Consider the following 23219-nt stretch of genomic DNA (forward strand, 5'->3'; position numbering starts at 1 on the left):
TTATCATTTGTAAAGAAACACTTTTTTATTTCCATTTTTAGGCATTAAAATAAAGGAAAACACAAACATTTGTACAAAGAGCACGGCTGCATCTGGATGCAAAATTATGTTTTAAAAAATGGAAGCACATATTTTCCAGTAAAAAAATCTTAAATATAACTGGTACTTTTTTATTGTGGGAATTTGATACACATTATTCCATTAAAAAATGTTTATTTGTTATTATACATTTACTTAAAATCAGCTGATTTTAATCAAAGTTATCAAAAGATCCAATGAACCGCTAGTGGCTCTGGAGCCTCAGGTTGCAAAACCCTGATCTAGCTAATATATGAGTTTCACTTTCTGAGATAACCGACGACAAATAATGCACTTTTACACAATATAAAAATTTTTTGAGATGTACTCATAAAATTAGATTAGTGAAATAAAAAAAGTCATTACAGAACCGCATGAGACCTGAACATGCCTCTGATGAAGAGGAGAGGAAGGAACCAGGAGGATGTTGCAGGTCTACCAGAGAACCGCTGCTCCTCCACTAGTTAGAGGGCGTAATGGAGGCCGGCGGGGGATGGAGGGGCTGTTTGTTGTGTAAAGGCTCCAGTCTTCCTCCACCAGCCCCCCCACTGCACATGGTTCCTCCAGGAGCCATCATCTGACAACACCCCAACCCCCACTAGAAGCCGCCTCCTGCCACATGACAAAGCCAGCTGTGAAACCACAGGAAAACGCCCTCACATCCTCAGGATGTGCAGATCATCTGATCAAATGCTAACGCTGACATCTCAGACTATTGCCTCAATCATCTGACTAACAGCTCCAAACTGTAAGATTTTCACTTTTCAACACCAAACGTCTGATATCATTTATATTATATTGGTTTTTCCTTCCAGCTGCTTCCCCAAGCAGCAATCAGATCGATCTGAAGAGTCGCAATCATTGATTTACAAAAATTAAACTGAGAGATCGAGAACCATGATCACATTAAATACAAAACACACTCTGCACTCATTCCACCGTCCAGCAGTTTCTTATTAAGTCAGGATCAGGTGGGACAGGTGGGGGAACATCAGGACGCTGGACACATCCAAGCCGTCCTCAGGCTACGGCTGGATCAATCACAATGAATCGATTCTTGAAATATTCATCAACTAATTTAGTAATCGAGTAATCATTAACCAGAGGATTCAAATGCTTAAAAAAGTTATTACTGTAAAAAAAAAAACCCTTGGAGCAGCAATTTATGTTTTAGTTTCACTTGATTCAAATTCTGTAAAGAAAATGTCCTGTTAAACACTGTTTAATGTCCAGTTATGAATCAGTTAATCCTAAACATGATAAGTTTTCTACATTTTTATTTTATTCAACAATAAACTAAAAAAAGATTATTTCATCCAAATTAACAAATTTGTCAGATTTGTACGTCATTATAGATACAAAACATAGTCTTGGACTACATTTTTCAGACAGTTTCTGCATTTTTAGGGTTAATTATTTTCTTATTTGAGAATAAGAAATAATGTAGCGACCTCACTATCGCGGAAAGTGAGGTCGATGTTTGTGGTTCTAGTCACTCCAAAGGAAAAACCTTGTTACCCTGAAAGACAAAAAATGTCAATTTGCATCCACTATGGCTGCAGGCCAGATCTTCTCCATTCTAAACTTTAGCTCAGAGGACCACCAAAAATCCTTCAGAGGGCTGTAATTGGCCCCCGGGCCGCACTTTGGACATCCCTGCTACACTGTGTTGATGTTCAGTGCAGTTCCACTTTGAGGAAACCGCATCATCAGCTTCCTCAACTCAGCTTCCTGCTCCAGCTCACATCCCACTGGATATACTTTAATTTAAAGAAAACTCCCAGCTAACTTTAGAAAGACGTTACAAACAGGATGTTGCTGTTATTTCAAAGTAACATTTAAAAAAAACTTAAAGTCTGGCTGGTGTGACGAGGTCCTGACTTTCCCAAACAGCACAGCAGCTCCCCAGAAGTTATCCCACATGAAACCCCCCCGGACCACCGAGTCCAATTCATCCCAATGGGGCCACATTCTTGGTGCCACCACAGAGATCTCAACGATTTTTTATTCTGATCCTTCTCATTCTACCATAGATTCAGGATTTTCCAGCCAAATGGATTTTGATTTTACCCAATTTTCATTCCGAGTATTAGGGGCGGGTAATATCCCCTCACAATATATTTCTTTAAATACCGCAGTAACAATATCACAGATGTTATTAGACATTTTCTGTTTCTTCTTTTTTAAGTTGGATTTTGCCAAATATGTAACTTCAAAACTGTTTTTTTTTTACATTCTTTTATAAACTGTCACTAAATAAAAAGATATTTATATATAAATTTACACAAAAATCCCACAATGTGTTTAGTGCATTAAAAAATGAAATGGATTATCATATATAAATGTAAACTAAATTTGGCTGACAAAAACACTCTGAAATCAGCTACTAAACATAAATAAAATACTTAAATACACAAATGAGACAAACTGCTGTGGTTCAACAGAACATTAGTTTACTAGATGTTGAAATGTTTTTCCCTCATTGTGTGCAAAACTAAGAATATTGATTCAATATAAAAGGAAATCTTCCTTTCATAAATACTCAACACCAAAAAACATGTCACATAAAAACCTGCATAAGGTAAAATCTTGTGTGCGTTCCTAAAGCTCAGGAACTTCGTTCATGACTGTCAGTGTTTCGTGTTCTCGTTCTCCTTAAGTTTTTCTATAATCCAGCATAATATGAAAAATTAATGTTATGGAAAGTCGATTGACCCTTTTTATCCAAGAGAAAATTTTTATCAAAGATGGCAGCTTATCAATTAATTGTTAGTCCATCAATCAACTTTAGATTAACTAATGAAATCAATAACTTGAATCCCTATATCACTCAGTGATAAGAGTTTCTAAAATAAATTAGCTTTTCAATAACACTCTAATTTATTGTATATGAACAAACAGCAGCATGTCCGAAGCTAACCGTTAGCTGCCGGTTCCTCCCAGATGTGACCTGGTGAGCATTTCATCACCTTTGGTTTTGCTTCACATCCAGCTGCAAAGGGACTCCCTCCTCCCAAATGCCTCCACCCCCTCAGACTGGAGACAGAGAGTGGGAACCATGGGGAGTCACCACAATGAGTCTGGCAGAAAAATAAGTGCATGCACCACTCTGCCCCCCCCCCCCTCACACACTGGCTATGTGGAACCATCTGATGCATGTACTGCTGTCAATCAGATCAGGGGGAGGGGTGGCATGATCCTCCATCGCCCCCTAACTTAGCATACAAGTGACAACGTATTACAATAGACTTGCAAAAAACTGTTTGATCTTTAAGGGTCCTCGTGGCTCCGGGGTCATTTAAAGCCTCCATGTTTGAACTTCCTCCCTTCCTGCTGCCAGTTCAGACCAATAAACTATTTCATGCTCATGAGGAAAAGTTTGTAATTCAGTTGAACCGTCTAATGTTTGCTTGATTAAACTATATTTCAGTGAATTGTAGGTGTGATTGCATTTGGGCCAGATGGCTCGCTGGTAAAATAACGGACTAAGAGTCTAAATTTTTCTTCTCCCAACTAGAGTGAATGGCTTCATAAATAACAATCTGCGTTCATCAAAACTGTAATAATACTCTAATTGCAGGTTCAGGATTGACGTGTACAATTTGTTTCACTCTTACTGAATTTTATCGGTTTGGGATTCAGAAAATGCTGATTCTGTAAGGAGACCAGGTCAAAACCTTAACTTTTATGTGTCTGTGTATTGTTGATTAATTGATATAAAGGTTAGATGGTCGGTTGGAGTCCATCTCCAGCAGTCACTGGGTAAGACGCAGAGTCTGCCTTCACCTGGTCTAGAGTCCATCGCAGGTCCATCGCAGGACATCACTGGACGACTGCATGGAAGAAGTGAAGACTTCTGGTTTTCTCTAAGATTCTGAGCAGCTGCAATGTGAGCATTTGAATTCCCTTCTGCTTTTCTCTGAGGCTTGAATGTGTGGTCAGACTGAACATGACAAGAACACGGAAGGCTTGGAAAACGATTATTCAATAGATACTGACTTGTTTGTAAAGTTTGTTACACCAACCAAGAGTTGTGTTTCTGAAGTGTGTTAGGGAGAAAACCCACGCAGCCAAACTCCATGCTGAAAGATCCCAGGCCAGGATTCAGGTTCGCCACATTTCAACCATTATGAGCTGCATCTACAGCCCCAGCAGAGGCAAGGAGGCGCCGGGCCGTGAGGGAGCATCTCTTTCTCTCTGGTGATCCACTTGCTATTTACACAACAGAAACAAGGATGTGCTCACAGGCAGGCTGTTCTTCCTTTTCTGCTACATCTAATAGGACTAAATCTTCTTTCACAATCATCCTGGTTAAAATGCACACACACACGCCAGGATCCCCTCCCCTCACACACACACACACACACACACACACACACACACACACACACACACACACACACACACACACACACACACACACACACACACACACACACACAGCAGCTTTACCCAGTCAGAGTGAGGAGCCTCCACCCTCCAGGGGGAAGCCAAAGAAAGAGCCACCATCTGGGGTTTAGTCATGGTGATGCCAGGGGCTGGGGCGCCAAGCGGGGAGCGGCAGCCATCGCAGACGTAAACAGACACCCCCATCCAGGTTCTGTTTCCATCTTGTGTTTTAAAATTAAGGTCAGAACTTATATTCACTTTGTTAACTATAAAATATTATCTTTCTGAACAATCCAAATTGCTCTACAATATGGAAGATATGGTCTATTATTATTTTTCTGGCTGCCATCGCAGAGGAAGAGGTCATCATATTTGAGGGTCCCTGACAGAAAACAACACCAGTTTGTGGGTCTGCTGCTGATAACAGCCTGGGTGGTCCGTCACGACTCCATGCCCACTTCACCCACTCGACATTCTGAACACCAAAAACATTAAAAGATTGAACCGAGACCAAAAGGTCACAAATCCCTGTTTCTGAAACATTACAATATTTTTTTAATCTCCAACTCCAGTCCTTCAGGCCACCGTTCTGCAACTTTTGGATGCATCCCTGCTCTGATACCATTGGATCAAATGAATGTCTACATTCACATAAAACCAGGTTGATGCAACACATATCCAACTTATTCACCGCAGTCTGAACAGCTCAATTCTGATCCTTTGATCCAAAATAAATCACCTCTGTTCCACTTCCATATGTGGAAATAAATCAAGTGTCTGCAGTCTGAACGCTCATGTCGCATTTTATCCAACATGCGTCAAAATTCAGCAGCGGAAGAATCCAGATGGTAATCTAAACTATGGCTGAAAAGCTAATAATCACATGATGAAAGCAATCTGAGTCAGTGAACGCATCATCCCAACCGACCACTTCTGATCCGACTCCACATCCAAACAGAACCGGGTCAGAGGCTGCAGCTCTGTTAGCTGTTAGCTTTCCGTTTATCAGCTTCTTTCATCTGTTGACCGTCTCCTGACCATGCTGTCACTCAGCAACTTCACAATCCATCCAGAGACCGGCCATCTTTACCGCCGTAAACAGAGCGCTGCAGCGGCCATTTACTGCCTAAACAGAGCGTTCGGCGGCCATATTTACCACCCAACATTGTTCCCCAGAGATGCTGGGGAAGAACTGTGGGGTTGGAAACCGGTCACACAGAAATCTGACTTCAACAAAAAAACTGGAAAAAACTATATGCATTTCCACAGTTCCAGCAAATATTTCATCCTCAGAGTCTTAGAAAACTTGAAAGATGTTCTTGAGTTGCTGTTGAAAGCAGCCAATCAGATATCAGGGGCTTCTATAATCCCACCCACTGAGTCTGAAAGGTGAAGTTGACAGTTTAAATTAATTCACAATGTGGTTCAGCAAAGGAACCTAAAATAATTTATGAAATCATGACAAAATTATATCTAGTTTAAAAAATAATAATAATAATCAAGACATTTAATTGTTTTATTCTATATTTGATCAATTATTTGTTTACTTTCATCTTTAACAAATTAATGGCACGTTTAAATAATTTTCTCATGAACTGTTGATTGTAATTTTTCATTCTTCACTCTTCAAAGTTGCTGATTCATTAAAAACCAGAAACTGCTCCTCAAATTCAGTGATCTTTTCTTTTGTTTTTTTCTCCTTTATGAAAGAATTTAAATATTTGAGTTTACATTTACATCTTTTTAACATTGCCACAAAATGCAAGAAGCTTTAAATTATTATTAAACCCAAGACCCAGACCCAATTGTAGTGCCGCCTGATCTCAGAGGGACAATGACAAGCAGCTAATTAAGATGCGTAGTAAAAACAGACGACCATGTGCCAAACAAGCTCTCAGCAGGGCCGTACTGACAAGCCCAGGACGGAGGCCCCTGGCACCAGGGCCCATGTCTGGCAGAGCGACTCCCCACAGAGGATGGCGGGACCTCTGGCATCATCTCATTGATCCACAGCCAAAAGAAACACCAACAAGAGACAGAAAGTAAGGCACAGTGGCGCGCCGGGTCGACCCTCTGCTCTTCCTCTGCATCACTCACCAACTAATGTGCTTCAGCTTCCTCCCTCCCCTAAATGCCGTCTCCAGGACACTTCCATCTACTTCCTCCTCTGCCCTTCCCCTAACTCACTCGTTTCCTTTGCTCTAATCCTCCGGCTCGCTGTCTGGAGTGGGAGGAAAGTGGGAACCAGTCACGGTGAAGTGTGTCACAAACAGGACAATGTGTGAGGGGCTCCTTTGTTGGGAAGCCTGGGTAGAAGCTGCCACTGCAGCGCTGCTGGCCTGGATCGCTGGATTTGTCAAAAATCCACTTTGGCTTCAGTTTCAAAGGTCAATAAACACCGAGGTCCCAGATGACGGATTTGTTCATGCATGTCGGGAAAACAAGGGCCTTCGCTGGGCAGAACACTCAGCGCTCAGGTTCACTTTCACTTCCTCACAGATATACTCAATAAAGGCTCCAAAACAGCAAGTTAACAACATTTAGCTTTTGGTGACATTTCTAAACTATTATTACTACGTCAGTGTAAAAGTTGTAGCCAAATCAAGAGTGGCAGAGAGAGCGCAACAGAAACCTCACATAATTCACGCCAACTCGCCGACCCGGTTTAGAAAGTGGGATTAAAATAATTAAATATAACATCAAGAATAATAACCATCAAATATATTTATCAATGTTCTAGATGTTATTAATCAAAGGCAGCTCTAACCAGGCGGGGTTTTAGTCTGGATTTAAATGAACTCAGTGTTCGACTGTTTTCTGGGAGTTTGTTCCAGATTTGAGGTGCATAGAAACTGAATGCCGCTTCCCTATGTTTGGTTCTGGTTCTGCTCTACATCCAGAACCAGAAGACCTGAGAGGTCTGGAATGTTGACACAACATCTTTAATGTATTTTGGAGCTAAGCCATTCAGTGAATAATAATGTAGATATTAAATAGGAGAGGTCCAGGCCTGAGCCTTGGGGTTCCCCACCTGTGACTGATGTCTGCTCCAATGAGAGCTTACCTAATGACACAAAGAAGTTGTCCTTTTGGTCAGACTGGAACCAGTCAATGCAATTTGTAATTTATAACATCAAAAGTTTCTTTAAAATCTCACCCTGGTCTCATAGACCAAATATACTTTTTTTTTTTTTTTGCTGAATTTATGGCTCTGGCTAATTTACAAACTGCAAGATAATCAAAACCCTATGAGAAACCTACCTGGGGACGAAACAAAAAGCACAAAAACATAATCTGTTTAATTAGTTATTAGGGTTGTGAGCATGATTAAAACAGGCCATCTCTAGATTATAACCTGTGGAGGCATGAATGTCCACACCCACTGACTCACCGGACACCAGAGGGAAAACCAGGAAGCTGCTCAATAAGGCAACACAACAGGATTAAAACTCTTTGGTTTACGGTGTTTCCCATCAGATCCCACATTGCAGTAGTTCTAAAGACCGACAAGGGAAACGTTGATTTTTCCAGCAGTGAGGTGCCTCCTGTCGCAGAACCAGAACTTTTCCTCACTTATCTTTTCTCTCTAGCTAACAGATGTGGGAAACATGATGTGAATATTTCTGCGTTTAGATGATTTACATGAAAGACGAAACTGACCAGAATAAGACAAGCAGCAGAATAAAGTGAAGAGTGAACGCTCGCTGCTCACTTCCTGCCTTCTCATCTGAACACTTTCCGCTCTAAAGCTAAAGCTGTCTGCTTCACTCAACTGATCCTTTCCAGCTGAAAATATGTGGAATATGGAGGAGCAGAAACTGAAATCAAGTTCATACTTCCTAATAAACTTTCACAACTACTATCTTATTCTCCAAAACGCTTACAGTAGCCATGACGAAAGCAGAAGTAGATGAGTGGCCCGGCTTGTCTGGTTGCTGCTATGTGGCATTAAGCAAAACAAACATGTCCGCCTGCAGTTTCCTCTCATTTCTGTGACACAACGTCCTCAAAAAGTAAACATGCTGGTTCCAAATGTTCAGAATCCTAAAGCTGCTGTTAAAACTGTTTGTGTGAAAAGAACAGCAGGATAAAATAAACAAGCCAGTTTTTAATCATTAGTTCAGCAGATCCTGAGCCGTTTCTATCAGTCCTTTCCAAGATCATCCTGTTCTCACAGCATCTAAAACATGATATCTGTCCAAAAGTTGGCTTTCCAGACCAAGATATAATAATATATATGGGGTAAAAGCAGAACTGTTACTAAGTTACTAAGAAAATGCATTTTATATTTACCCAAATGTTGAACCCTTAAAATGTATTTAAAGCATTTAGAGCACCTGAAGCTCTACATCAAGAATGACTCTAGTGGATGAGATTTAACCAATGTTCAACATTTGTTACATGTTTCTAACAGAAATCCCTTATGTTGCACGAGAAACCACCAGCACCCTTTCCCTGTTCCCCATTTAAGTTTCTGCAGGGGTGCACAAACTATTCTCCAAAGAACTAATCCATCGAAATTTTTTTGAAATTTGGATCAACAAAATGTCTCCAAGCTTCACCTTCTTCACATCACAGCTCAGCTTTAAGTCAGAAGTCCAGACCAGAACGAAGCATGATGAGGATTTTATGGATTCAAAAACTTCCGGAAATTAATCCAGAGCCAAAACAATTCATTAATAATTCCAAGAAATGTGAAATGTTTTATTTCTCATCTCTTTTTGCACTTGGAAAAAAACTTCAAACGTGTGACAAAAAGTGATGTTTGAATTATTTTGCTTTTAAGCAATAAAACGTTTTCTATTAAACAAAGAACTGAAATGTTTTTGCCAGTATTTATTCAATTACAAACTAAGTTTAAAATAGCCCTAATTAATGAAACTGAAACCATTGAAAAATGAAACATGCTGGATTTTAAGATTACTAGTAAAACAAAGAAATTGCGGTTCAGAAATCATGTTGATTTTTCTGTCTTGGGATTCAGTAAGTCTAATCACAGAGTCCTTAATTAGCTTAGCATTTCACTCAGACGCAGAAATACCATTAGAGCGCCATCAAACTGACAGTTTGAAAGCCATGGATTCAGGTAATCGGCTGAAAGAAACAGAGTTCTAAACTTTTCCAGAATCAAATTCCAGATATTTCCAGAAGTTTTTGAGACATTTTGTTCAAATGCCCAGAATGATTTGAGCACAGCTGATCCGTTAGGTTGACTTTATATCTTAATCCAGAGCCAAGAAGTAGTGAGAGTGGCCAGAAACCTCTTACTTCGAGAGTTGTGTTCTGCAACTCTGCAACACAACATTGTAGTTCAGCAATGAGCTAACAGGCTAATTCACTGCCTTTAATGGGAATGCTTGGATCGACTGTTCTTAAAAATCTGTAACACCTTAAAGAATTGGTTTATGTGTTTATAACGTAGATCTAGGTTTTTGGAAAGTCACAGAACAGAGCTTATGATCTGTTTTAATAAACTTTTCCAAAACTTAATGGAAGTGTAAATGTTTTTTGCGTGTGAATCAGTCCAGACTTAAAGGTTCTCGCCGTTGGCAAAGTAATCCACACATTCTGAATTTTGAATTAAAGTGCATTCCTTTCTCAGCAGTGAGTTGGACAAAATCTTGAGTTTTTATCAAAGATAAAGGAAGTAATCTCAACATCAATCCAACCCTGGAGAATCAGATTTTCCAGATTTATACATGTCTAATTTTATATATACCTCTCAGGTTGGGTAACACTGCTTCACTTCCTTCAGAAGCAAAGGAACAGAAAAGATCTGACTTACTTTTTGCAAATTTTTCCAGAGACAAATGATAGAGAGGCAGCCACCATTTTTCCACCCAAAACTGTTTTAATGCAATGCAGAAACATCCGGACTGCATGCAGAAAAACTGCAGGACCTTCTTTGTGGTCTCACTTACCAGTTCCAACTATTTCCATTACTCCCAAAGAACTACACCAAATAAAGCAGAAAAGTTTGAAAGCAGTTTGGAATCCAACTGGAAATTAAACAATTACACATTTATTGCCATTTAGTCTCTCTAGACTCTCCATTTTAAAAATTGTTGTGAGTTGATGTGTTCATAAACTAGAAGTTGTGGGACCTGGGGGGGAAACATTAACATCAGACAGCTGTTTACTGTACAGTTAGTATTATAAATGCAACTGCTGGTAATTAAGCGGAGTACCAAAGAGTTATAACCTTGAACAACCCTGCATCTAATTAAGATGTCAAAGTGTGAGACTTCTGCATCAATCTCAGTGTCCTTGCATCCAGCTGAGGGTGTAGCCACACGTGTGATTTGCTTAGTGATGCGGTTCCAGATGAATGGATTATTCATACTAGGCTGCAGCAGCAGAGCAGCACTGGCAAAACGAATGACTCAAATTATGCCTGACCTGCAAAACGAATCATAAAACTACAAATCAAGGCACTCAGGTGCATAAGAGATCCAGCCCTTATGGACTAGTGCAGCTAATTATCTTCATCCCTCTTTTATCCTAAATCCAGTCAAATACGTATGAATACCACAAATGTTAGATGCTGCCTGTCCCCATCATACTAAATATATGTACTTTTACTGATAAACTTAGGAAATAATCTCAACTCCTGAGCTTGGTTTGGAATATTTAATACATTTAGTCTTATTTATGTATTCTGCTCATGATAACGTGTTTAATTCTAAAACCTATTTCTAATTTTGAGTCTGAAGCTTTTCAGCAGCACTGATTAATACTAGTATTGATAAGTAGGGCTGGGACTTTAATGCATTCATTTTGATTAATTGGCTACATCAATTTTAACGAGTTAAAAATCATAAAAATTTAAATTTTCCACAATTCCTGAGCCACATCCTTTGTGTTGTGTTTCTGATACGCCTGTCAATCTGATGCACTGCAACATTCACAAAAAACAGCAATGAATGACAAGTAAATATATTTTAGAAGTACTAAAATATATTGGGCATATATTTTGACTATACAACTTTGAATCAAATAATTACTTGAAACTACAATATAATGTTTACATAATTATGAATAAGTACTTATTCACATAAGTACATACCCTAATATGACATTTTTATTGGGATTCATGAGATAAAAGATTTAACACAATTCAGTAAAAGGATCTTAATTGATTGAAAATGTGTGTTGAAATTCAATTAGTAAAACTAATTTCACATTGAGAAAAAACAGAACTTGCAGCTCATGAGATACACTGCTGTAAATACAGTGGAATGAATACAGAGTTGTACTTATAGTACTGTGATGGTTGTTGTAAAACAATAAACAGCATTCCCAGACTGAAGTGCCTGGTGGATCTAATTAGCATCATGTCTAAAATGACACTAGATGTAATGTCCACATTTATCATCTCTGATTAATTTAAGTTGCAGTAAAAGTGACTTGATATAAATTCAGGCTTTAAGTGAAAATACATTGAGCTATCTGATCTAAAACAAAGCCCCATGTGAAGGAGCCAGAGCAACAATAAGACCCTCAACTTTCGTGTAAACTGGGCGCAACGCGATCCCCCATCTGGCTCACTTCGTTTAACAACAAAGCCGCTGCCTACGTGTTTTCCTGCTGAAGGGGGTGGGGACGGCTGAGTGATGGAGGCTGATGCTGATGTTGACCCCACCAATTTCTTTAAAAAGCAATCCATCCCGGCGGGGCAGAGCAAAGCATCTCCATGAAGCAGAGCTCCCTGTTCATACTGTACTGTGGGGCGGAGGGCTTTACAGTGAGCAGCGGCAGGAGGAAGAGGAGGAGGAGGAAGAGGGGGTGGACACTGATGAAGTTGCATTGTCAGATAATAACGTGTAAATTAACTTTTTTTTCCTCCACAAAGAACGGGAGCACGTGCAGGACGTTGCCTTGGCAACTGGCAGTGATCGACCTGCGGCGTTTTTTAACGTTAAAAGCCGCCGTTTCTGGCAACAAGACGGGCTGGAGGAGCAAACAATGCCTGAAAACAGCATCTGCGTCCCTATGGCGACCAGAGCCAGATGGCTGAGACAATAAACTCCGAACCTCACACCGTGAACTTAACTTTAGCTCCGGACTCGGTGGATAAACGGAGAGCAACCCAACGATTAACGCGAATATTAATTAGATGTTTCCACAATGGCGGTTGAGGTTAATAACGTCCTAGAAAACGAAGGTTTAGAGTGATTACTCGTGTTGTGGATAGTTTCTCCGAGCAGATTGGAACCAAATCGTTGCTCTTTAGCGAAACCCGGAGCAAATAACAACAAACATGACCTCTAGGAGTTACTTGTTTTGGTGTGTGTCTGTAAATATGTTACAGCAGACATGTGAACAATGCCAGGAGTAAATGAGGTAAACTTCTTTCAAACATTTCCCAACTTTCAGGCGCGGGGAGCAGCACCTGAAGCTCCCTGAAGCTCCTGTTAGCTAACAGGATTGCCGTTAACGGCTGAGAAGTTCGGAGAAGCCTCCATAAGCTGGTTAACCGAACCCCGCCGGGCTCAAATGCGACCGACCGATCACGTAAGCAGAAAGTGCTGACACAAACAGCTCCTCATTTCCGGATTAAAGGACATCCGTGTGGCCGCAAGCCGCCGCGAATAAACCCTTACCTCTATTTCAAAGTCTGGAAGCCGGAACGCCGTCCTGAACAGCGAGCAGAAGTGGGCTATGGCGGGGACTTCCCACCAGGACTGGACCTCTTCCACAGAAACGGGACATCCCTGGGACATTTTGGGATCACTCAAAGTGTGTAACGATCCTTCCTCACATAGGAAAGTAGCTTCTTCAGTGACTCAGAACTCCTCCGGAACATTACAAACAAGAAGAAAGTTGTCGCTCCCTTCTGTTGGAGCGGTTGCCATTGCGACCAGCGGAGCGCTATGACTCGCTTGAATCAGTGTCTCAACCGAGCCGAACAGATGGAATGGACCGTACCATTCCGGCTGCAACATGGGGGGGATCACCTAGTCAACACCAGTTAATAAACTACTTCTAAAGACATATAAAAACGCCAATCCAGCGGAAGTGTTTTTACGTAATCAGTAACAACAGACACAACATATTTACATTTTGATTTGCTTTTTTAACCGCGAAAATATGACCGGACCCCACCAATTAGATGGTGCGCTCCTCGTTTAAAGGGAACGATAGTAAAACACAGAATGACGAAGAAGCTGAAAAAGTTACGCAATGCCTGACTGGTGATTCATTCTAGTTTTGTTTTTCTTCCGATTTGGTTTCGTCTAAAACTGTTATTAAACTTGTTAACGTACACTTCAACAAACGTTACTATTTTGTGGTCTAAGTCTGATTTTCTGTTAATTGTTGTTTAGTATTTTTTAGGGAATTTCGTTCTGTATAGATTAAGACTTAACCTCGGGTAAAGGGGTATTTTGTGAACGGCAGTGTTGAGTGAAAGTTAAGCTGCGTTGGGGCTCCCCCTACTGTGGTTATTAAGTATTGCACGAGCACCGCAGATAGACAGAATCACTGTGGCTCCAAGCATCCAAATAAATAAGAAACCAAAACTAACCGTTATTACGTTTTATTAGGAATCTATCAAATCTATTTCATTTTTATGTGCAATAACTAGAAAAGCAGAAGGTTCGTTTTACATTAAGAGGTGTGAACAGTTCTTGTATGGCAGCTCTTGTAAAGACTTTACCACGCTAACACTTTGGTTTGAAGTGTTTTAGACTACTCTAGTCTATTATGCCGTTTGTTTTTAATATTATTTTGGTTCTTAATGACAAAACTGTGGAAATCTGCAATAGGTTTTCTAAAAATAGTATCTTTAGTTCTATTTTGGGAAAATCTTTTTGAGTGCAGACACACTGAATCTTTTCATTATTATTTTGTATTTAATTTTTAAAACAATTTTTTGTATTTATTTGAACATTTTTACAACGCTGCAGCTTTGCCTGTTAGCATTCCGGTTGTCCAGCAGGTGGCAGTAGCTGTCAGTGTTCGCCCATCTCGTTGCTTCAGGTTCGTCGGTGACAAGTTTTATTCTGACGTAAATAGCAAATGTAACGCTCACTGAGGCTAGGCGCCTGACTACAGCCAAATATAGCAATAGGCAATCAGAAGGGTTCGCCTGAGGAGCCCGTGCATGTGAATAAAACACCAACAGACAGGTTGTAAGTTTAAGTCATTGTATTCAAAAGCATATCTTTGCATATATTTAGGGAGGTATTCAATAATAATAATATATATTTGTATTTTCCTACGAGTATAAACAATAATTACAACAAGAAGACAACAACAAAAATAAATCAATAATTAAACAAAATAAATAAATAAATCCCGATAACACCCAAGAGTTCTTTTCTCATTCAAGTCCAGTACTTTACATGCAGAGTGATTAATGATCCACCAATCACAGTCCGACTAGGTCCTTTTGTTTTCCCTAGTCCATGATCCAGGGCTATAGGTCCAGAGAACTAAAGCAATTTGGTCCAAGTTAGTCCTACCGCAAAGCTGCGGTGATCTGGTAGCTCACCATCCTGGGTTGAAACCGGGGGTGGAAAAAAAAACCTGACCTAAACAAGGTCATAAATAAAACAAATTAGCATGTAACAGGCTTAATCTGCTATTTGAGACACATAAACATTCATTACAAAAAATTGTTATATTCCATAAAGTACTTATCAGAAATGATTCAAATGAGTTTCAAATTAATCACATTAATGTTACAGATTAGAATCAAGTTACAGATCAAGTAGTCAGAGATCTAGTAAAATCACAGATCTAATAAAGTCACAGATCTAATAAAGTCACAGATCTAATAAAGTGCACTTTCAAGTTGTATCCAAGTTTAATTGACATTAAAGTCAATTAAACTTAATTGACTTAATTACTACTTCAAATAGTTTTTTTTCTGGTTTGTTGCGCAACCCTAAAGAAATTAACCAATTCCAAAGTTCCATTGGCCGTTAACAAAATCAATGAAAAGTAACTAAAAGTATCCGTAAAGGGCAAATTTACAAAAATCAAAAGGTTTGCTTAATTCATTGAGAATATATATTCTATTCGGCCACAAAATTAACAAAGAAAGAATGATCTTTTAGTTTACAAGACCATTCTAAAACGCCAGTACATCATTTTAAGTGGGCGTGTCGCCACCGCATTTCTACTATACAAAAAAAAACAAAAGACGTAAAATAAACGACTCACCGTCGAGCAGTTGTCAGACTATACCCAATATAATCCTTCGGCTGTGTTAATTGGGCTCGATTTTGCAATATTCTTCAGCGATTTAGGAAAACGCCAACACCAGCAGCCAGCCACAGCGACAGCAGCAAAAGCAATTGAGCAGATCCGAGTGCAGTTCTGACCCCGAATTTAAAGCGTGCTGTCCGGTTTGACCCGCCAAAATAAAATACGGGGTTATTATTTTGTGCAGGCTACACTCTCCCCTCCTGATCCCATGTACGTCCTCGCACATGTAGTAGGCTGGCAGCAGATAGGTGGCTGGGGTATGAAGCAATCAACTGCTCTTCTTCATCTGCTTGATGGGCGAAGGAGAAAGCAGAACTCAATCCATGAAGCAAAGTCTGGATGCTTTTCAATAATGGGTTGCCAGGTTTAGTATACTGTAGCCGAGCTGGTGGATGTCTTGTACGGCTGGAACGTCTCAGGGGTTGGTCTTCAGTATCCAGAGCTACTGATTCCACTGTTCTTGAGGTTCTTCAGCATAGCTGGAAATGTCTGGCACATCAAGCTCTTGTATGTCAAGTCCTGCCTTGTCAGATTCTGGCGTATCAGGATCCAGAGAGAGACTTCCATCAGCTCTGGAGACCTCTGCAGAAGTGATTTGTCCAGAATCAATTTCAGGTTCCTCACTGCCTGTTGCTAGTTGTTCCTTTTCAACAGTTGTGGTTCCTTCCACAGGTTTTGGTTCATCTTCCTCAGTGTCCCGGTCTTCTTCAGTGACAGGTCCTGGGAATTGTGTGAAGTCGACAGGCTGCTCAGCAGGAGGTAGATCAAGGTCAATTGTAAATTTGACCAGGTTCAAAAGATAGTGGAATGTGCAGAGGTGGATTGATTAGTTCATCCTCTGCTTGGTCATCATCAGCAGCAGGTACTGGGGAAAACACAGGAGATTTGTTTTTGTCTCTGGTAGGTATTTCCTCCTCAGGAACTGGTAAGTACCCACATGGTAATAAAAGGTCTCGATGTAGGGTTCTTAGTGGTTTGTCTTGGCTTTCTGGTCTGACTGTGTACACAGGAAGATTGCCGGCTTTCTTCACAACAATATATACAGATGACTCCCATTTATCTGCGAGCTTGTGTTTCCCTCTTAGTCGCACATTCCTCACCAATACTCTGTCTCCAATGTCCAGGTCTGATGCAGTAACTTTTCGATCAAATCGAGTCTTGTTACGTTGCATCACCTTAGCTGAGTTCCTACTAGCCAGTTTATAGCTTTCCTCCAGGTGGACTTTAACTTCTGCACATACTGCGTATGGGAGGTAAATCCGTCCCTACTCAATGGCAGTCCAAAGGCTAAGTCCACTGGTAGGTGAGGTTGGCGTCCAAACATCAGCTCATATGGTGAGTATCCTGTAACATTGTTTTTCGTGCAATTGTAGGCATGCACTAGCGGTTTTACAAAGTCTTTCCAATGAGTTTTTTCCTTTTCGGTTAACGTTCCCAACATGTCCAGCAGTGTCCGATTAAAACGCTCAACAGGGTTTCCTCTTGGATGGTATGGAGTGGTTCTTATTTTGTGGATATTGACCATCTTGCAGAGCTCTCGAATGGTTCGCGATTCAAAATCTGAACCCTGATCGCTGTGCAATCTTTCCGAAATACCATAGTGCACAAGGAAATTGTCCCACAAACACTTTGCAACAGTTCTGGCTTTTTGGTTTGGAGTAGGCACAGCAATGGCATACTTTGTGAAGTGGTCTGTTATGACAAGAATGTCTTTGACTCTGCGATCCGGTTCTACAGAAAGGAAATCCATACACACCAACTCCAATGGATGAGTGGTTTTGATGTTGACCAAAGGTGCAGCTCGCTCAGGCAATGATTTGCGTTTCACACACCTTTCACAAGTTCTGACTTTGTCAACACGTCGATGAACATTCTGGGCCAGTAGAAATGGGAACGGACTAAATCGAGAGTTCTTTCAATTCCCATATGACCCATTTGGTTATGCAGTTGGTGTAGCACAGCAGCTCGATACCTCTGAGGTAATACTAGTTGGTATGTTGGCTCACTTCCCACTTGTCTCCTCCTAACGAGAAGGTTGTTTTGGAGCTCCAGTTTGTTTACTTCTCGCAGTAGCAGGGGCAATTCAGGAAGTTCTTCCCTCACTGATGGTGATGGTGACTCTCCTCCTTCGAGTGTAGCTATGACATGGCGGATAACAGGGTCGTCACGCTGTTTGACTGCAATGTCATCTAATGAGAATTGAGGAAGAGAAGAGGAGTTGAACTGTTCATCGTCAGTAAAACTATCCGGTAGGCTGTTGACATGGGCGGACATAGACAACACCAGAGCATTGTCAAGATGTACACCTCTACTATACACCATGTGACGAGCACAAACCGCTTCAATGGTGGGTTGGTCAATAGGGACATAATCTGGTTCATTTAGGTGTTGCTGAACGAATTTCAGGACTCGTTCGTGTTCCTTTCTGGAGATAAGATCATCAGACAGCTCACCATGAGGTCTCCGAGACAATCCATCAGCATCCATGTTCTGCTTTCCAGCTCTGTAATTGATCTTGAACGTGAATGTAGACAAGGCTGCAAGCCATCTGTAACTGGTGGCATCGAGTTTTGCTGAGGACAACAAGTAAGTTAGTGGATTGCTGTCTGTGACAACTGTGAACTGAGTGCCGTACAGATAATCATTAAATTTCTCCGTTACTGCCCATTTTAGAGCGAGAAACTCTAATTTATGAGCTGGGTATTTAGACTCACTTCACGAGAGACCTCTGCTGGCATATGCCACAACTCTGTTTGTTCTGTCGTGCTCCTGATACAACACCGCACCAAGACCAGTAGAACTGGCATCAGTGTGGAGTGTGTAGGGCTTCTGTGGATCAGCAAATGCCAGTACAGGAGCAGAAGTTAATCTCTTAATGATGGTTTCAAAGGCCTGCTGGCACACTGGTGTCCACCGTCCTCCAATGGTGCTTTGGGGTTCAGGTAATTTTCTGGTTTCACAGTTGACCTCAGTTTCTTCTGGGATGGCGGATAACCAGCAGTGAGGTCATGCAGTGGCTTAACTATGACTGAATATCCTTGAACAAAACGGCGGTAATATCCAGAGAAACCAAGGAAAGATCTCAATTCTTTCAGGTTCTTGGGTACTGGCCAGGAAGTAAGTGTTTTGATCTTATCAGGATCAGTCTCAACACCATTCTGGGACACTACATGCCCAAGATATTTCACAGATGTTTGAAAAAATACACATTTCTCAACAGACAATTTCAACCCAAAGTCTTTAAGTTTGTTGAGAACATTCATCAGGCGTTCTTCGTGTTCCTCCAGAGTGGGTGCAAAAATAATCAAATCATCAATAAAGACCAAAACTTCTTTTAGATTCAGCTCCCCATGCATTTTTCCATCAACCGTTGGAATGTGCTTGGGGCATTAGTGACCCCTTGGGGCATGCGGTTGAATTCCCAAAACCCCAATGGACAAACAAAGGCCGTTTTGGATTTATTCTTTTCCTCCATTTCAATCTGGTAATATCCTGACTTGAGGTCTAACACAGTGAACCACTTTGATCCAGAAAGGGCAGAAAAGGTATCTTCCAGCTTTGGTAGAGCATAGGCGTCCTTTATTGTCTGGAGATTTAATTTTCTATAGTCAATACAAAGGCGTACACTGCCGTTCTTCTTGCGAACAACCACTATTGGGGAAGCGAATGGCGAATTAGACTCTCTTATTACTCCTGAATCAGAAAGTTCTTGCAAGTGTTTTCTGACAGCATCGACATCCTGAGGGTGGATTGGTCTTGGCCTTTGTTTAAAAGGAGTGGGATCAGACAACTTGATTTGATGTTTAACCTTGTCTGTCCGGCCAAAGTCCAAGTCATGCTTTGCAAACACCTCAGGGATACTGTTGAGTTTTTCGGTGATTCGCTGCTTCCATTCAGGAGATAAAGGTGAATCTCCAAAGTTGTAATGTGGTTGAGATTGTTGTAGTGACTCTGTAGACTGGGTTGAATTCTGAACTTTTTGCTCTTGGGAGATAACACTCTGGAAAGTGCTGATTTCTGCTATGACTGCTCGTGCTGGAATATGAATCTCATGGTCAGACTCATTGCTTACCACAACTGGCAGATGACAGGGCCTATGTTGAGGCAAGTCAATGAGGCACGTTTTTACCATAAGCCCACCAGGGAGAGCATAAGAATTTGGATGTTCAAGGAGGACTTGTTTTACATCTTGCCATAATCTTGCAGCCAAGCAACCTTCTACAACTGTGGTTTGGCCAGCAGGGATGAGTTGAGGCTGATTAGACTGCAGGGTGACATTTGCATTATAGTCATTCAACCTCTGGGCATAGCGGTGTTGGAGGATCTTATACACTGCTATATAGCCTGACATCAAAGGTTGAAATGAGTCATCAGGATGGGTATCAAAATGTTTGCTATAAGCAACATCTAAGGTGTTGGTGCCAATAAGAATCAGATGTTGAGAAGGTTTAATATCAGGCACAACAAGAGTGAGTGTGTCGACTTCAACAAGTAAACCAAACAATTCAGGCGGGAAGGTTATGTTAATCTCTACATATCCCAGGTAAGGCACTGTTTGTCCATTAGCTCCTTCTATTTCCAACAGGTTGCTTATTGGTTTAATTTCATGATCCCTGAGGTAAGTATTGTAGAAGGAGTAGGGGATAGTAGTAACCTGTGAGCCAGAATCAAGGAGGCAGTTGAACCAATCTCCTTTTATTTGAACTTGGCCTGTACTCTTTGTGCCAACAAGACCTCGTGGCACTGTCTTTATCTGGCGTTCTTTGGGACTGTTCATATGCACAGCTTCTGTGTGTCCCACAATAGAAGCTGTTCTTAGTTTAAAGATTTTGAGTTCTTTTCATCCCATGCTTGCTGCTTTTGGCGTAACAGTTTCTTTTTCTGCTCAACAAGACTAGGGTTTGCTTTACTTGTGCAGGAGGAGGAAAGATGACCATCTTCTCCACAATTAAAACAGTACCAGGGCTTGGGCTTGGTTTTTGACTGAGGTGAAGAAGAGTATGATTTCTTCTGTGTTGGCATGGACTTGAATTCAGTTGAACTTTTCTTGGACAGAAGTTGAGACATTTGCTGCTGTAATTTCTGAAGTTCTTTTTTTCATTTCTTTCAGCTCTTCATTGGGTGCAGAATGTCCACAAGGACAGGCACTTTGGGACTGGATATGAACTTTCTGTTTTGATGTGCCCATATGCTTTTTTTCATAAGTGATTCTTTAGCATACTGTCTGTCTCTTCTGTTCTCAATAGCAACAACAAATCAGAGAAAGATGGTGGGTTATCTTTCTTTTGTTCCAGCTGTAACTTGGTTATGACAGTGTTGTCCCAGCACCCGACAAAACTGTTTCAATAGATGTTTATTAATGACTGCAGGTGAAATTCCTCCTTGCTTCACAACAGTGTTAAGAGTAAGCAGAAGCCTTTGAAGGTAACTGGACGGTCGTTCCCCTGGATTCTGGAGAATGTTTAAATATTGGGCATACCGTCCTGCACTGTCCCAAAGGCAGAATCCAGTATATTTAGCAAAATCGCTGGTGATGTGTTGGGGCTCAAACCTTTGACCAAGTCAGCTGCAGGTGATGACAAGCTTTCTGTAATTTTTCTGGTGATATGCAGCGCAGGAAAGCTGGGGTCAGCAAGCAGAGACTCAATCTGGGAACGCCAGAACTCAAAATCCGCTTCATTACTCGGCTTAGGAAGCCGTCCAGAAAAAGTTCGAAGACGAAGTGAGGTTGAACCAGTCAAATCAGCATTTCTGACCACATGTTCAACAACAACCCGTTGTATTTGAGGTGGATTGAGGTCATTGATGGACAGTGTCAGCCTTGAAGCTGGTTCCGGTTTCCTGCGTCGAGGTCGTGCTCCCTGCTCCGCAGAGGAATGAGCAGGAGGAAGTGAGGATAATGACCCTGATCTCAATCCTGTTTGCACTGGCTGTCGAGCAATGAATGTATCCTCTTCCTCTTTTACCTTTGTTCCACCCTCTTCATCGTCATCGTCGTCGTCATAATCATCATCATCTCTAATGCCAGCATCACCTCCAAAATTGTCGTCGGCTCCTGCTGCATGCAAATGTTGGCCGATCTGGCTCATTATTACCTTTAATACATCTTCAAAACGATGGCCGCTCTGCTCAGCGATTTTCTTAAGTTCAACGACATAGTTGGGCTGATGACTACTGCTGCTATCGACTGTGGCTGCGTACTCGAGTGCCAAAGCAGTGACACGGAACACAAGATCAGTAGTTGTTTGAGAGGAGTAAGTATAAGGCAAAAGCGGTTGCAATGCGGAAAAAGCAGTGGAATCCGCAAATTCAACGATCAGGTTTTTAAAAAAAGTGCTTGAGGAATCAGTTACATACAGAGTGCGACTAAGCTTACCATAGCTACTCAAGCAATCAAGTATTTCTTCATCGGCCTTGGTATTAGTAGCACCAGTAATCATCACTGACTGTGATACATTTATACCAGATTGCGCAACAAAATCCATGTTTATTTTTCTTTTCCCCTCTATATTATATATTTTACTCAAGCTTTTCCTCCTCAAAACTCAAATAAATATTCAAAGTGTAACTAAGGAACCCCCCAAAAAAATATTCACACTCACAGGCTCCTGGCTAGCTCACCAAGTGTAAGGCTCACTGAGGCTAGGCGCCTGACTACAGCCAAATATAGCAATAGGCAATCAGAAGGGTTCGCCTGAGGAGCCCGTGCATGTGAATAAAACACCAACAGACAGGTTGTAAGTTTAAGTCATTGTATTCAAAAGCATATCTTTGCATATATTTAGGGAGGTATTCAATAATAATAATATATATTTGTATTTTCCTACGAGTATAAACAATAATTACAACAAGAAGACAACAACAAAAATAAATCAATAATTAAACAAATAAATAAATAAATCCCGATAACACCCAAGAGTTCTTTTTCTCATTCAAGTCCAGTACTTTACATGCAGAGTGATTAATGATCCACCAATCACAGTCCGACTAGGTCCTTTTGTTTTCCCTAGTCCATGATCCAGGGCTATAGGTCCAGAGAACTAAAGCAATTTGGTCCAAGTTAGTCCTACCGCAAAGCTGCGGTGATCTGGTAGCTCACCATCCTGGGTTGAAACCGGGGGTGGAAAAAAAACCTGACCTAAACAAGGTCATAAATAAAACAAATTAGCATGTAACAGGCTTAATCTGCTATTTGAGACACATAAACATTCATTACAAAAAATTGTTATATTCCATAAAGTACTTATCAGAAATGATTCAAATGAGTTTCAAATTAATCACATTAATGTTACAGATTAGAATCAAGTTACAGATCAAGTAGTCAGAGATCTAGTAAAATCACAGATCTAATAAAGTCACAGATCTAATAAAGTCACAGATCTAATAAAGTCACAGATCTAATAAAGTGCACTTTCAAGTTGTATCCAAGTTTAATTGACATTAAAGTCAATTAAACTTAATTGACTTAATTACTACTTCAAATAGTTTTTTTTCTGGTTTGTTGCGCAACCCTAAAGAAATTAACCAATTCCAAAGTT

At 40.7% G+C, this 23219-nt stretch overlaps 1 long non-coding RNA gene and 1 pseudogene across 1 annotated transcript; both read right to left on the reverse strand.

The window, feature by feature from the left end:
* The window catches only part of LOC129355780 (chromatin remodeling regulator CECR2-like), a 48341-nt pseudogene extending 35046 nt beyond the window's left edge, over positions 1 to 13295 (reverse strand).
* Positions 3865 to 4802, reverse strand: LOC129355781 (uncharacterized). The gene is made up of 3 exons (XR_008605319.1): positions 4531 to 4802; positions 4104 to 4290; positions 3865 to 4021 (listed from the first exon to the last, which is right to left on the reverse strand). It is a non-coding gene; the product is annotated as an uncharacterized LOC129355781 (long non-coding RNA).
* Positions 13296 to 23219: the final 9924 nt, after the last annotated feature.

Source organism: Poeciliopsis prolifica, unplaced genomic scaffold (genome assembly GCF_027474105.1).
Source record: "Poeciliopsis prolifica strain line A6 unplaced genomic scaffold, Auburn_PproV2 SCAFFOLD145, whole genome shotgun sequence".
In the NCBI taxonomy this organism is placed as follows: Eukaryota; Metazoa; Chordata; class Actinopteri; order Cyprinodontiformes; family Poeciliidae; genus Poeciliopsis; species Poeciliopsis prolifica.